Consider the following 15,447-nt stretch of genomic DNA (forward strand, 5'->3'; position numbering starts at 1 on the left):
CTTAAAGCCTATGAGATGGTTCCTGAGGCTTATCGCCAGCGATTCAGGAAGGGTAGAAAGGAGGATAAACAGTCCTACCTGGAGTTTTCACATGATTTAGTGAATACTTTCAATCGTTGGCGAACTGCCTCTGGGGTTTGAACCTTTGAAGATTTGTGTGATCTTGTGGTTTTGGAACAATTCAAAAATGCTGTTCCTAACCGTATTGCCACATATGTAACAGAGCAACAGTTGGTGAGGCGACTGCATTAGCCGATCAATATGACTTGACACACCGCAGTGGTTGGGAAGTGCGCGTGGTGCTGGTGGCTTTAGGGATAGTGCTACTGGGCAATTTTTGCTTTCTGCAGGAGCAGTCAAGCCTGAGGTCGAGGCAAAGATGACCCATTGGCGTGACATGGAAAAGGTATGTCACTTCTGTCATAAAAAAGGGCATGTGAAAGCAGACTGCTATGCTCTACAGAAAGGAAAAAAAGCAAAGGAGTGTAAAGCTTGCTGCATTTGTCGCTTCGGCGGTGAGTGTTTCAGCCATGCCTTGGCCTGACGTGCATAAGGAGGTTCCTGTCGATGAGGCTTATTTGCCTTTCATATCAAGTGGCTTTGTTTTCCTGTCAGGATCCAGTAAGAAGGTCCCTGTTACAATCCTGAGACACCGGTGCATTGGATTCATTCATCCTGGCATCTGTTCTCCCTTTTTCAGAGGAGACTGATACTGGAGATTCAGTGCTAGTTCTGGGAATGGGATTGGTTGTTTTGTCGACTCCACTTCAGACTCCATCTCTTTTCAGATTTGGTGCAGGGGGAGGTGTCCAATGGTGTGCGCCCGGCGTTGCCAGTGAAAGGAGTCCATCTCATTCTTGGGAATGGGCTGGCTGGTGGACGTGTGTGGCCTGGTGTTCCTCCACTTCCGGTGGTTAATCCAGTCTCTGCTGCTAGTGATGGACCAGATGAGTGTGAGTGCAAGTCTCCATACGTGTTTCCAGCATCGGCCCGGTGTTCCCAGTACTATAAGATCACACCTCACTAGCTCTGGATGAGAGAGAGGGAGGACAAAGGAGAAATTCTGCTCTCTACTCTCTCTCTCTTATTGTGTTTGTTTGCTTCTGTTTCCACCTTGATATGTTGGTTTTGAGTTAGTTTCAATAAATTATGATTTCCTTGCTTTAACTTCTGGCCGTGACAGTGTCTTTTTGCTGTGTCCTATTGTTTAATTGGAGGAAAAAATCTGATGGTGCAGGTGTTTTTTGTTTACCTGACCTCAGCAAGATCCTCCCCTGTTCCCAGTTGTGCCTTGCTTTGGTCACGCATTACATCTGAGAGGTTTTGAAGGGTTTGAAGGGCTGTAGTGGGATTGGTTCCAGTGGGGCCAATATATATAGTGTGTTGTATCTGACGTAATCTGTATCATAAATCCTTGAGTAAAAGCCTGGGGAGGAGTGTGTGAGTACATACTACTATAAATGCCTCAGATGGAACATTCATTGCAGCATCTATTTCCATAACACAACTTCCATTCGTACAACAGGATCATGCCACAGTAAACTGACATTACATGACATTATAAATGAACCCTTTCATCTTCCTCTAACTGGCTCAGTGATTAAAAATGAATCGAAACAATTTCAACTGTTTTGCAGTGTCACAGAAAAGTCACAATCAATCAATCATGTCTAAATCAATGATGAACTGTTGTGGCATCGCTGTGCTGGATATTATCATTTGCATATTGTGAAATAACAGATAATGATCTCATCAAACAAAAACACCTTCAATACGACAGATTAAATCTAGGATGCAGGTCTGATGGATAATTGTGCTCATCAATTGCAATCATTCACCTGGCGTTAATATCTAAATGGTGACATGTTCTGCATAAAATGGATGGTAGACGAGCAGAATTAAACTGAAAATGAATAGGATGTACTTATTTCCTGCAGTCTAGAATTAAAAATGCAGAGAGCAACAATTTCTCTCAGCAACGCACGACCAAGCAGCACACTCTGAGGATTTCTCTAATACAAATAGAGATAGAATAGGAAATACTTCATTATTTCTCCACTGCTTTTTCATCCATTACAATTTTAAAGCAACCCAGTTACCAGGATATAATGTTAGCAGCTGACTTAGCAGTTAGACTTTTGTACCAGACATGGCTTATCATGATCCCATTACATGCTTATTAATGGACTTTCATATCAGGAGATGGAAGGAAAGGAGGTGGTGTTGTTACAAGCCAACAAGGCTGACAAACCGATGGATGCAGTGCTAGTTTATTGGGACTTTCAAGCCATTTTATTGGCAACCAAAACCAACCATCTTCTACAGGAAGACAGACCATCTCCAGGCCTTTTTTGTGGTGATCAAACCAGGTATTCAAAGCTAAACCATGAAGTTTTCCTCACCCTAATCAGATTGTTTTTTGTGCCTAAACCTAACCAGACCATAAGCACTGAAAAGAAAATTGAACCTAAACAAATGCAAAGTTGCAAAACAAAATAAATGCTAATGTTGAACTTTTTGAAAGGTTTCTGTGGTTTTGCAGAAACGTACTTGGCTCACATTTATTCTGGCGATTGGGTTGTTTTAAAGACACCCTTTCCCTCAATCCTCCAACTTCTGGCCCGTGACCTTATTAAGGATGCTCTAATGCTTGTGTCCTGGAGGAAACAGAGTGAGCAGAGACAGGTGTATCTTACCTGGGTGTGCTGCACCCCTGCGGTCAGAATCTTTATATTGAATGGTCACTGCAGCTGATCTAATCGGGCTGCTGTGAGCTAACCAAACATCAGCACCAGCTGTGGCTGTAAAGTTAGCCTCTACCATTTTTCCACTTTTTAGGAAGTGAAATTGATGGATGTATGTACAATCTCACAATAATTTAATTACAAAACACTTTTCCAGTTTTGCCCAGTGTAAAAAGGTTTTTATATCCCTCAGAGAATAATCATCTGACAGAGCTGCAGATGCCATTAGTCCAGTAATATCTCGCCTTTTATGAAAATGTACGTGCCAAATGCACCTCTAGCCTTTCTGTGACCTCCTGATTGTCCTATTCTTCCAGTAATAATGACAATTATTGCTTGTAGACAGTAATTTTTTACACATGTTCTTCTGTGTTATGAAATTATTCCTACACATTACAGTACTTTTTTTGAACTCTCTCTGGTAAACATAAATAGCAGCTGTGTCTGCCACTGTATCATATAAAAAGCATCCACACATTTTCAGCACTATTTTGATTTCTCCAGGTTTACTACATCAAATCAAGAAGGCTGACATTTCATATTTTTTATTCTTCAAAGTTGTCGAGAAGCAAATGTGTGAAAAGCAGGTCATCCTATTTCTTATATTGTGTTTACCTCAGTTGTCAGAAACAGTGTGAGATGATTATTTTGTTACACGACTGACTATAGATTCAGGTTCTGTTGGTGTGATCATCATGCAGGATCAGAAAAGGCAAAATATCAAATCCTCTTTTTGTGACAAGCATGCTGATGAGTAATCCCCGCTCTCATCAAACTCCTTAATGGTGGACAGCAGGCCAATTAGTGACATCATGAGTGTTGATCTTATTACTTTTAAAACTGATATTCAACTGCAATTATTTCTACAGTTTGGCAGAATCACTGTCCACATCTGATCTGATTTGAGACCTCTCGTAGCAGCGGGGAGTGAGGTCCCTGTTTTGTTTATCTCGTGTGCGGGTGATACGATACCAAACACTACTGCACTGATCAACAGATGGCAGTAACACACCGGACAATGCTGCAATGTGGCAACAAAGGCAGTAAAGAAGAGTGCAACGTAGTTTATGGAAACAATGTTTAATTAAAATACTTTGCAATGATTCAATCATGAAGGAACAGTGGGTTTGTAGGATACACACAATGCTTGTTGGGGAGTAACACTGAATACAAGCAACTTTTGTTTGTTTACAGGAAAATACCACAGAGCACTTTTAATTTCTGTTGCCAACTGTTAGCCAGGTGCCAATCAGCGATGATTACTGACTTCCTAGAGTTCCGACATCGGTGGGACTAATGCAAATGAGTGAGAGAATGAGGTAGACGAGCGAGAAACCAAGTGAAGGCACACTGGTTAAGGTTCAGAAAATGTGTTACTGTTTTTTAATGAAGTTAAAAGCCAGAGGTTTTGACAGTTATAAGATATAACCCTGTGAAACGGGACTGTGAACTTTGATCCCAGCTATTTTCTGTCAGGAATTTTGACCTAAATTAGCAGTATTTTGATAGCGTTTGTGGATTTTTGGATAGTGTGCCTCAGATTCTGCAGCAGTAGACGTCCATAGAGGATCTGTTGCTGCATGACAGAGAAGCCTGGGTGCACACAGGTGGTGCTGGCTGCCTCATGGGGCAGTCAGACATAAATCCTACTGTCAGAGGTGGAAACTTAAAATATACAAATACTTGGTCACTGTACTTAAGTAAAGTATAGATACCTGAAAAATCTACTCGAGCATTTATTTTTGACAACTTTTTGCTTTTACTCCCTCCATTTTAACACAAATATCTGTCCTGTCTGCTCCTCACATTTTCAAAACAGGCTTGTTGCTTTAGTTTTAATGCATTTGAGGCGAATTATCGATTATTTTTAGATTATATCATTGCACGGCGCCTTCTCAACAGCACAAGACGGATTTCAACCATTGATTTCAACCTGTGCACATCACGCACGGCAGACGTAAAAGACGTGACAAGACAGAAGCAGACAGAGAGGGAGACTTAAATGATGAGAAAAAGGCGTGTTAGTGTCTCAGAACTGCAGAGACCCTGCAGCCCGCTGTCTGGATGTTCTGCTGCTCTGGATGATTTAAGAAACCAAAATGTCACTATTTGACGTGGGAATGAGACTTAACACTCAGCTATCTTTCTGGTGCATTTACCAACAGGTAGAACAAATCCTACTGATTCTACCTTTAAGTTTATGAATCATGTTAATATGATGTGCAGTTCAGTTAGTTTTGCACAGAAATGGCCAGTAGAAATGTTCTTCAGAGGGATTTTTTGACTTTTATACTTTGAGTACATTTAAGAGCCTGTACTTTATTACTTTTACTTAAGTAAGGAGGTTGAATAAGTACTTCTTCTTTTGCCACCTCTGCTGCCTGGTGAAATCTGTGGTCTTGGCCAAAAGCAGGAAGGCACAGGAAAAAGTGTGAGTAGTGTTGTGAACATAACCTGCAGGAGCTACAGTAGCATGGCTAGCAGGCTGACAACAGCAGTCAATTACCGTTACAGTTATATCAAACTGTCATTAGCAGTCTGTTTCCGTCCTGAAACTCCCTACAGCAACAGTAACCCTTCTTATCTGCCGCTTGTATTATTTTGCCATGCCACTAAGTTGTAAAAAAAGATTAACAAGAAAACAGCGCCTCGAGAGTTTGTGTGTCTAAGTTTAATCCGACTGAACTCGAGAGTGAAAGCGACAGAGGGAGGTCAATCTGCGACCAGGAAGCAAATGTGTCTCACCCTGTTCCACTGGGAAATTAATAGGGCAGATTTCAGTCTGACTGCTCTGTCAGGACATTTCACCACAGCACTGTTTGGTCACTGCTCAGTAGAGTTTGCTAACAAGGAACCGTAAACACTGACAGAAAGCTTTCGGTGAGGACTCAAATGAGCTCCAACATGCACACTAACAATATTGTACCATAGACTAGGATGCAGAAATCCGGCGCATGCTTAATTTTTTTTTTTACTTAATTAAACAGGAAAATTTAAGGAGATTTAAAGGAGTGAACTGCCTGTTCTTGTTCTTTCTCTCATGTTTGCCCATGTTGTGAAAGAATGGGGCTACAGTGTAATGCATGGGAGTTTTCTTGGCTCACATTAACTGTGGAATTGTTATATAAGCAAACCAGACCTCTATGTGCCCCAAGCTATGGTTAAATGCTCGATATTTTGTTGTAGACACCAGCAGGCCCACCTAAATTCACCTCCCATGCAAAGTGTATTTGCATGGGAGGTAATTGTTCTGAGTTTTGACACAACATACTGTAAAATGAGCATTGAGGGGGCAGGCTACATACTTTTTTTTATGTAGGTAAGCCATTATTTTTGTCAGCAATGCTCCTCTCATTACTATGAACCATTTGTTGTTTCCTCCAGACATCCACCCCCATTGTTACAAAGCCCTTCAGTGTACGTACACGTGGAGGAAGTGATGAGCTTGTTTTTTTGACAGCAAAGAGGCACACATGATGGATGAGGTGTTTTCGGTTCTGCCACTCTCCTTTTGCAAAGCAGCCTGTATGCAAACAGCACAGCGCTCTTCGTCGCCATAGGTCCTAGCAGAATCCCTTAGAATTCTTTTCGGTCACTATCCCGGTCATATTTATTCACATACTTGACAGCTGACATATATCCATAAAGCAGCAGCAGGGGGTTCCTGTCATATATTGTCATTTACTGCTGCTATCTTTGACAGCAAGGCAAGTGAAGCTGATGCTGGTGGTCGATTATTTTACTTTAGAGTGCTACGGTTACAGTTTTTTTTTGTTGTTTTTTGTTTTTTCAGCTCTGGCAACAACTTCAAGGCCATGCAATTTGTTACCTAGTAACTGTGCGAAGGATTACACTTTTGTAATCATCTAACAGTTATCAATGTTCAATTTGAGAAGGTTTAAGGCCTCTACTGCAAGCCCCATAATCCTGACTCCTGCCAAGGGTAATTATGTCACAGGGTCTCGCTGCTGTGATAACGCCAGCTTATCAAATTCAAGTGCACTTACAATTGTGCAGAAATTACCCTGAAATTATCCGCATTTGTACCTGTCATATAAAGCAACGGGGGGAAAGAGGCTTGATTTCAAAGCGGCACAAGTCAACAGAGAGCAACTAAATGTAACTGACGGCACAAGTTTAGATGGATGCATGGAGATGACTGATCTTACCACTGGTGGACTCAGGGACTGGGGGGGGGGGCGACTGCACACCTCAGCACCCCCATGTTCAAAAAAACGCAGTGCAAGTGGACCTCTTGGATGCCTCCCTGGTAGATAAAAAATGATTAAAAAAAATGTTTTTTGCACCCATGCCCCTCACACATCCTGAGTCCAGCACTGGATTTTAACAGAACCTGGCTTGATTGCATCTGGATTTTATCAAGGTATAAGTCACTTCCAATAACAAATGTGAACTCAGGCTATAAGGCTGTCAACCAAACTAAAGTGATACACACTATCACTGAAGCAAATATTATAAATCAAGCACACGCAGAAATATTTAACAAGATTCATGTTTCTAATAACCAACACGGTGGCATCTGGCCTAATCCGTAAGTGGCTGCTGGCAGAACAATACATTTGGATCCTACTCTTCAGTGCAGTGGGCTGATTGAGGCAAACTTTGATCCAGGTCAAGTCTTTTCACCTGCAGAGGCTCCGCATCCATCATTATTAAATGGGTCGAGTTTTCATTTCCCAGTGCTGTTCACAGGGTTCTTGACCCATTTTAGAGCTTACAAACATCATCAGGACAGCATTACTGACAGGTTTTGTAAAGTGGTTAAAGTGTAAAGTTGTCTTGAGCTCCTGTGTTTTTGGTTGCTGTGTGTAGAGGTTGGACATTGTAAGAAGAGGTGTGTTGTTTTCCTTGTAATTAATGCTTTGATAACTAGGATGGCACTCAGGAGAGTGCATACCTCCACCAAGGCCCAACACTCCCCTTTATGGCTATTTTTTTTTTCATCAAAATCCATGTATAACTCCCTGAGAAATTAAGGAAAATGTCAGGAAAAGCCCCATTCTTGCAATGTTAGAGAAAGTAAGAAGAAAACCTCTGGATCTGTCCCTTCATCTGGATCTGCACCAAAAGTAAATGGGGTCTATTCAGGGCAATCTTACATCCACGTTTTGTGGCAATCCATTGAGTCCATTGACAGGCGCACATTATTTAATTACCACTTACATTTGGTAAGATTACCTTGTGTATCACTGAACTGTCAAAGACCGTAATCAAATTGCATTCAACTATTACACAACCTAGAACCAGAAAAAAAAGACACACTACAGAGTGCTAATTGTGTAAGTCGGCAGCAGACAACATTTCTCCTATCAATTGTTGCAGTAACTTATGTCATGATCCTGGTTTTTGTTGTTCTCTTATTTCCTGTTTTATTTTGCAAATGTGCCCTCATGTGTCGTGTGTTGCTTTTCAGTTCCTCCCTCTGTGTGATTTTCCCTCCTTCCAGTGTTTTTCCGTTCCTTTCCCTCACCTGTCCTTACCCGGCCTCACTCCACCTGTACCTCATCCCCTCATTAGTGTTGGTGTGTATCTAGTCTTTGTGCTCCCTCTTGTCTTTGTCAGATCGCTCTGTTTTCTCTTGTGTTTCCCTCCATTGTTCCCCTGTGTGTCAACCCAGCTTCAGTGTTATCTAGCTGTTAGACCTCATGGTATGTACTAGTTTTATGTTCCTTGTGTTTTCATTGATTTGTACTTTGCTTTTGTTTGCACTTTGTTTAAGCTCTTTTGTTGCTACTTTGTGGTTTTGTCTTTTTGACTCCTTGTGGTTTTCCTGGATTCTTGGTTTTTTGTATCATTCAGCGTTCGTTTAATAAAGCTCACCCTTAGTTCCTTAATCCTGGCTGCCTCCCGAGTGTTTCTGCATTTGGGTCCTACCCTTCCCTCTAAACCGTAACAATTTATTTGAAGTCGGAGGAATAAAAAACATGAGGATGATACCTGCATTTCAAGTTGTCTTAGTTATGACTGAGGGGAATTTGCATGAAACTAAACGGTCCCAGGTGTTTTTCTGAGATGTGTGTTGCTGCTATGCAACCTGTTTGAGCTGCATTTGTTTATGTACTTCCATGATTTGTAAGTCAGTAATTAAGTTTACATGCACACAAGTTTCCTGGTTTTGAATCTTTGCCTAATTTTTTGTTCAGCGATACACATTGAGATCACTATTTAAATAGATGCTCCAGTTTGCATAATTGAGTGTCTTGAAACTGGGATTAGGGATTATCAAGGTTACTTAACCAGAATGTTTACCTGCAACAAGCATATAACCATGATACTCACTCAACCCAGTGTTTTGTTGTGTTGCATTTAAATCAAACTTTTTTTCTCATTCTTGAAACAGATAGTGTCTTCTCTATTTTGTCCCAAGAGGTATATTATGATGTTGTTCTAGATGTGTTTAGAGACGCTGTTGGATAAGGTCAAAATGGTGACGCATGGCTTTTTGAAGGAAGAGTGGGATGTTTGTCCGATCACTGTTACTAAGACCTCCAGTAATTCTGTTTGAGTCAGATGTGTTTCTTTGCAGGAATATAGCCAAACCTTTTGGAGTGAGTCAAAGATGTTTGTTCTCCCTCCAGACAAGCTGAAGATCACATCTGCACATCCCTGGATTTTAATTACACAATGTGTGCCTTTGCCCAGAAACTGGAGAGGGAAAAACATCTGGTTAAAGGTGGGACATCAGACTCACACCTTCAGAGTATTTACGGTTATACCGTTGTTGTGGTTTTGATGGCTTAGGAACATTTTTTTTTTTTGTTTTTGTGGATTTTAAGAAAAAAGAAAATGACAAACAGATGCATGGAAATAAGTGATTCACAGGTGTGCGTCTTTTTATGCTTCCCTGCAGTTTTTACTTATTAAGTCTTGTGGCAAGGTTTTGTGTTGACATATGGCAGAAAGTATCTGCTCACAATGTGGTCTGTCAATGAATTGTAGCGACTGAAAATTGAGAACACATGACAGTGCAACTTTTCTTTTTTAATTTCCTGCACACATCTTTGATTGAAAACAGGAAAACATGGCACTAGAGGTGACATTATAATAAGCTTTTTTGTAGACAGCAGCAGGGTGAACAGACTGTGGTGGGTGTCGTCTTAGAGTATCCTTTGGGCTCTGTGCAGATACCTCACCTCACTGATATCACTGATGCTCTGTAGATGGGAACCAATGATGTTCTGGGTGATTTTAATCATCCACTGCAGAGTAGTAGTAGTAGAGCCTTTTGTGTGTCTGTTATTTTGTTTTTTTTATCCTGGACCATCATCACCATAACTATGATGATCCAGGCTCATCATTACCATGTTGATCCCAGACTATTATATTGATCCAGGACCATCATCATCATCGCTATGTTGATCCAGCACCATCATCGTCATGTAGGGGAGTAAATTGTTCGGAACAAATGTATCTTATAGTAGCAAATCTTTGAAAATAACATGCATTTAATGTACAGTACATCGACTCATACTACAATTGGTAGTTAAAGAAAATATAGTGCTTTATATATGAAGAAAGAGCTCTTCCAAGTGGCACATTTGCGTTACACAATCATAATGTCGTGTCCCTATGAGCTCTGTAATGGGTGGATCATAATATAACTTTATAATACACCCAGTTTATCTGCAGTTCAGCTCAACCTGTGCTTGTTTTTGTCAGAGCAATTCTACGTTGAACTCTGAGTGATGGAGCAACAGCCCTTCATTTTTCTGAGCTCGCTGCGGATGTTTTTGAAACGCAGTTCACAGTTAATGAGCTGGGAGGATATCTGTGGATTTTAGGGTTGTGCTGTGTGCTACAAGATCAGCCAGTGTATCATACTGTAGAGATGTAGCCAGGACGAACAGTCTGCAGTCACGTTAATGCTGCTTCGAAGATTAAGTCAGGAAGATACCAAGATATGGCTCAGTGTAGGTCTAGATAAGGGTGGTGGAAGTCACATCCATGCCTTCACTAATTATTATCACATACATGTATAGAACAATCTTTCAGTCATATTAATATCACAATGAAAGGCTGTATGGAGAAATGAGAATTAAAATGGTAATTGGCCATAAACTTAATCATTTTGATGGATATCATTATTGGCTCCTGTGAGTCAAATACCGCCCTCAGTTCACACAAATGGTAGAAGCCTATGAAGATCTCCTTATCAAGGGTGTCAATTAATCATCTGTAGTTAATTTTTAATTAACTGGAGGAATCTCTCGACCATTTGAAAATCGTCCAAATGACTGCCTTGGGATGGACCCTCAAGGGCAGTCAGGTTTAAATGATCCCAGCCAGAGTCTGTTTCATCTTTGAACCTGAGGTCAGCACAACTGCAGGAAATTAATGCCTATCCAACATAACCTCAAATAGGTCCTGACAAGCATTTCCCATGGATCTAATGCATTCTGACAGAAAAAAAGGTTAGCTTTGGTTAAAATGAAATACTGAAATATGAGATAGTCCAAGAGAACAGACATAATGAACTATATAAATGCAGAAATATCATCCATTTTGGATCGAAGCCGTTAGGGAATACAAGTAACTCAGCTGACTGAGGGGCTGCGTTAGTTAAACACCAAAAAACTGAATTGTGTCATTTGAATAACATTTGAATGGAAATGGAGATTTTTCATTCTATAGATCAAAAGTTAAAATACATAACAGTCAATTGAGCCAAAGCCTCACAGAGTTCATCTTAAAGCTGCATTCATTACCTTCACCAAGGAGGTTATTGTTTCCACTCATGTTCGTTAATTCGTTAGTTGGTTTGTCAGAAGAATTACACAAAAACTGCTGAATGGATTTCCATTTTTCTCACCTTCTTTAACATTGCAAGACAAGGAGCTTTTCAATATTTTAATTAGTTTCTCAGGCAATAATGCATGGATCTTGATGAAAAATAATTGGTATATAGGGGTAGGTATAGGTGGCTGGTATCTTTGAGTGAGTACATGTACATGTTGGGCCATGGCGGAGATGAGCACTCTGAGTGGCATTCTAGTTTATTTTATTGTAGTTCTGTTACATCAGAAGCTGAAACACATCAATGAGATATTATCATTTTAACAGGGTGGTATGGCGAACATGTACACAAACAGTTTACAACTTTACTAATGTATTGTCAGAGTGTCACACTGCAATGACGAGAACAGACTAATTTAAAACATACATTTTTCTATCACAGTCCATAATATTGATTTAAGGCCTCTTATACAGCACGTTTGTGGATTATAACCTTCTGTGTGAATTGTTGCGAACACAGTTGTTTCAGTGCGAGTCTTTCATAATTGAACATGACATAGCTGTGAATCACTTAATGAATTCTTAATAACGGTATGCCATTAAGTGTCATAATATATTACAATTTTCAACAGATGACAGGCTTTGCTGAGATAATTCAGTTCCAATTCCAACCTGATGTTCCTTCTTTATCAATTTAAACATATAAAACATTCTGGTCAGTCTATTGTTCTTATAGTTTCTGTTTATACCGGGGAAAATGTGTACATTGTGTAAATATTGTTTTTTAAAATGTATGTTATGTTTTGTATATACGGTGTCAATGGTGATGTATTGGTCACATGACAGGAAACCAGAAACAGCCTCAGGCACCGCCCTGATGATGGCAAATTATAAGTTTGGTGAATGAAGATTGGTGTACTGGAGAAGAGTCATGCAACGTGTTATAACTTTGATGGACTTGCAGCTCACGCTGGTCTGCAGCTCGCTGTGTCTGTACGCTCAGCTTTTGCAAGAAAAAGGGAGTTTGCCATACTAGCTGTTGATTGCTAAATGTATGCATGCTGTTCTTCACACAGGCTTCACCCTCGAACAGGTTTGAGATATGTGTAAACCAGTTATCTCCTTTTTGTAGCACAGAGCAGCAGTGTGCAGTGTTTGTTTTCAAGTTCGCAATGGTAACAAGTCAATTACCCAGCCTCAGATGAAAGTTTTGAGGTTTATTACGCCAATAAGTGCTGTCCCTTTTTATAATTAATAGTTAGACCCTTTCTTCACAATTTATGAAATGAAAAAAACAAAACAAAATGACTCCTATTCCAAGGTGGGATCATTTATATAACATATAATATATATAATGTGGAAGTCTTTCGCTGATCAGTTTTAGAAGCACAAAGTGAACTTCGAGTTATGGCTCCTGGGTTAAAAAAACAAAAAGCTCATACAGTAAAGAATTTATCAAATCAATCATTATGAATTTATTTTTAACCACATGAGATCTTTTTGAGTGTAACAGCCACAGTTACATAACCTGCTGCCTAAAAAGAAAAAACAGTTTGCTTGAGTGAAGAAACACATTGCTCCTGTAAATTAAAGGTGCAATATTGAAGAGTTTTAGTTAAAAATTAACTAAAATGATCAACATAATGTGAAAAAATATAAATTTTCATGTCCTGACATCTACATTTCTTATAAGTAATGGTTATCATTCTAACCAGCTAACGCCGGCCTGTCCGGTCTAAAGCTTTCGTGCTAGCGGTTTAAACACCAACACTCCCCAGGTGCTCTGAGCTCCTTGTCCGAATCGCTAGATGCAAGGCTAACTGAGCTAACTAGCATCTACAGTTAGCAGGTTGCTCTGGTGATACTCTGTATCATGTTTAATCTTTACATCCTCTCACATTTCATCATGACTTGAGAAAATACATTCAACACATACAGCATGTTACCATGAAAATGTTACAGAAACTCGTGATCGGTTAGGTAAGGGACCTTTTAAGTGAATTTCCCATAATTCATAGTGTTTGAATTCCAAAAATAATTGCAAAATAATTTCAAATGATTAAAATACACACGATAATTAAACAAAGTTCTTATATGCACATAGCAGCCAGCACCATGTCTAGGTCTTTGTTATGTGAAGTCCTGATTAATTATGTGTTGATCTCATCAATACGGCTACTGTGCCGTTAAACGTTATGTTCTCCGCGTTTTGATGTTTATTTACAAGTTGTTAGTGTTCCAATTCACGCTGTGTTAACAGTCCTTTCACATCTGACAGTATCCAGCTGGAAGGCCTTCATCTAGCTCACACTCCAGTAACCTGCTACTCATCAACATGCAAATGGTGCCTGTGTAATCCTCACCTCCTTCTCACTCACCTGTTGCTAATACGGCTAAACTGCAGCGCTGGGATTGACAGGGAGGAGTTCTGTCCATCTGGAAGTTTAGTTTGCAATTCATAGCCAAGAGTGTACAGTATTTAAATAAGCACTGGGAACGTCAAATCCGGTATTTGAGGTTTTTGAGTGGGTTGTGCGTCTTTTAGGCCACAAGCCATTTTTCAAAATATTACTTCTGTGCTTGATAAGAAGCAAAGTGGTTGTACGTGAGGGGCATTACATCCGAATAATGGATTATTTCTTCTTGAGTTTAGAACTGTGTTGATTCACAAAAATATCTTTATATATATTTTATGTACATCAAACATTTTCTCACTTGCTGTTTGCATCTTATTCTTCCTGGATGTACAGAATTAATCCTTCAACACATTTGTTTTAAACCGAGTAAAAGCGTGTACTCCAGATGATTAAGATTATTTTGATGCAGTGACTGATATTGTAGTGTCTGTACCAACATAAAATTGGGCTCCTTTTATGAAGAACGTAGTGCTACGAAGCGTGTGAAGTCCATCTGTTGATGTCACTAACTCTAACTGGATCCTCTTGTTGCTTGCAGCACGATGTCATCTCGACTCAAGTTTCTCTTCCACTATCACTTTGTCATAAGTAGCACTGTGAACCTCTGGTTTTGTGTACTTGCTTCCCTCATTATATTAGCTGGCAATTGAAATGTAGGATGGCACACAGCCAGGTTTAGCACAGTGCTCAGTTTGTCCTCAGCTCTCATGAAGCTGCAGTGCTGCCAGCTTCCCAAAAAGTCCAGTGAAAATATTAACACACAACTTTTAACACAAGGGTGAATTTGCTTTTCTTCCTTTTCCTACCTAAGGGCCAATTCTGCAAGTTGACAGGAGGCCAGCAGTTGGTTATTAGACAAAAATGAATTATCGTTATCTGATAAATGAAATTTTTTATCAGATTGGGGCACCTCAGTAGCTCTGTTGGCTGAGGGGTGCGCACCATTACAGAGGCTGTGTCCTCGCCGCATGCGGCCCTGGGATCAAATCCGATCTGTGGTCCCTCGCTGCGTGCCATCCCCTCTCTCATCCCATTTCCTGTCATCTCTCTAAGATGTCCTGTCCAATAAAGCCATTAAAAAATCCAGAAAATAATTTTAAAAAAAGAAAAGAAAGAAGGGGGCACCTCAGTTGCTTAATTAAAGCATGCATGACCTGTGGCCCTTTGCTGCATGTCACCCGTCCTCTCACCCTGTTTTCTGTCACTCCTCAGCTGCACTACCTAATAAAGCAATGAAAAGCCCAAAAAATAAATAATAATAATTAATTAAACATGAAAAAGCCTATTATTCATATTTCTTATGCAACTTTTGCTCTTTATTTAGCACATCATTGCTGCTCTCCTGCTGGTGCAGGGTAAACTACAGCAGACCAAGAAAATTAATATTCCAGCCCACATTAGGATACCAGGACTGACACTATTTTATTACCAAATTACAGTGAAAACAACAAAAACAACTGTGTTTACTGAGTTTCACATGTTGCTTCATCAGATTCGCGCTACGCTTGATTGCCATCAGGTGAGCCTTTAAA

Source organism: Pagrus pagrus (genome assembly GCF_965226575.1).
Source record: "Pagrus pagrus genome assembly, chromosome: 9".
NCBI classification, from domain to species: Eukaryota; Metazoa; Chordata; class Actinopteri; order Spariformes; family Sparidae; genus Pagrus; species Pagrus pagrus.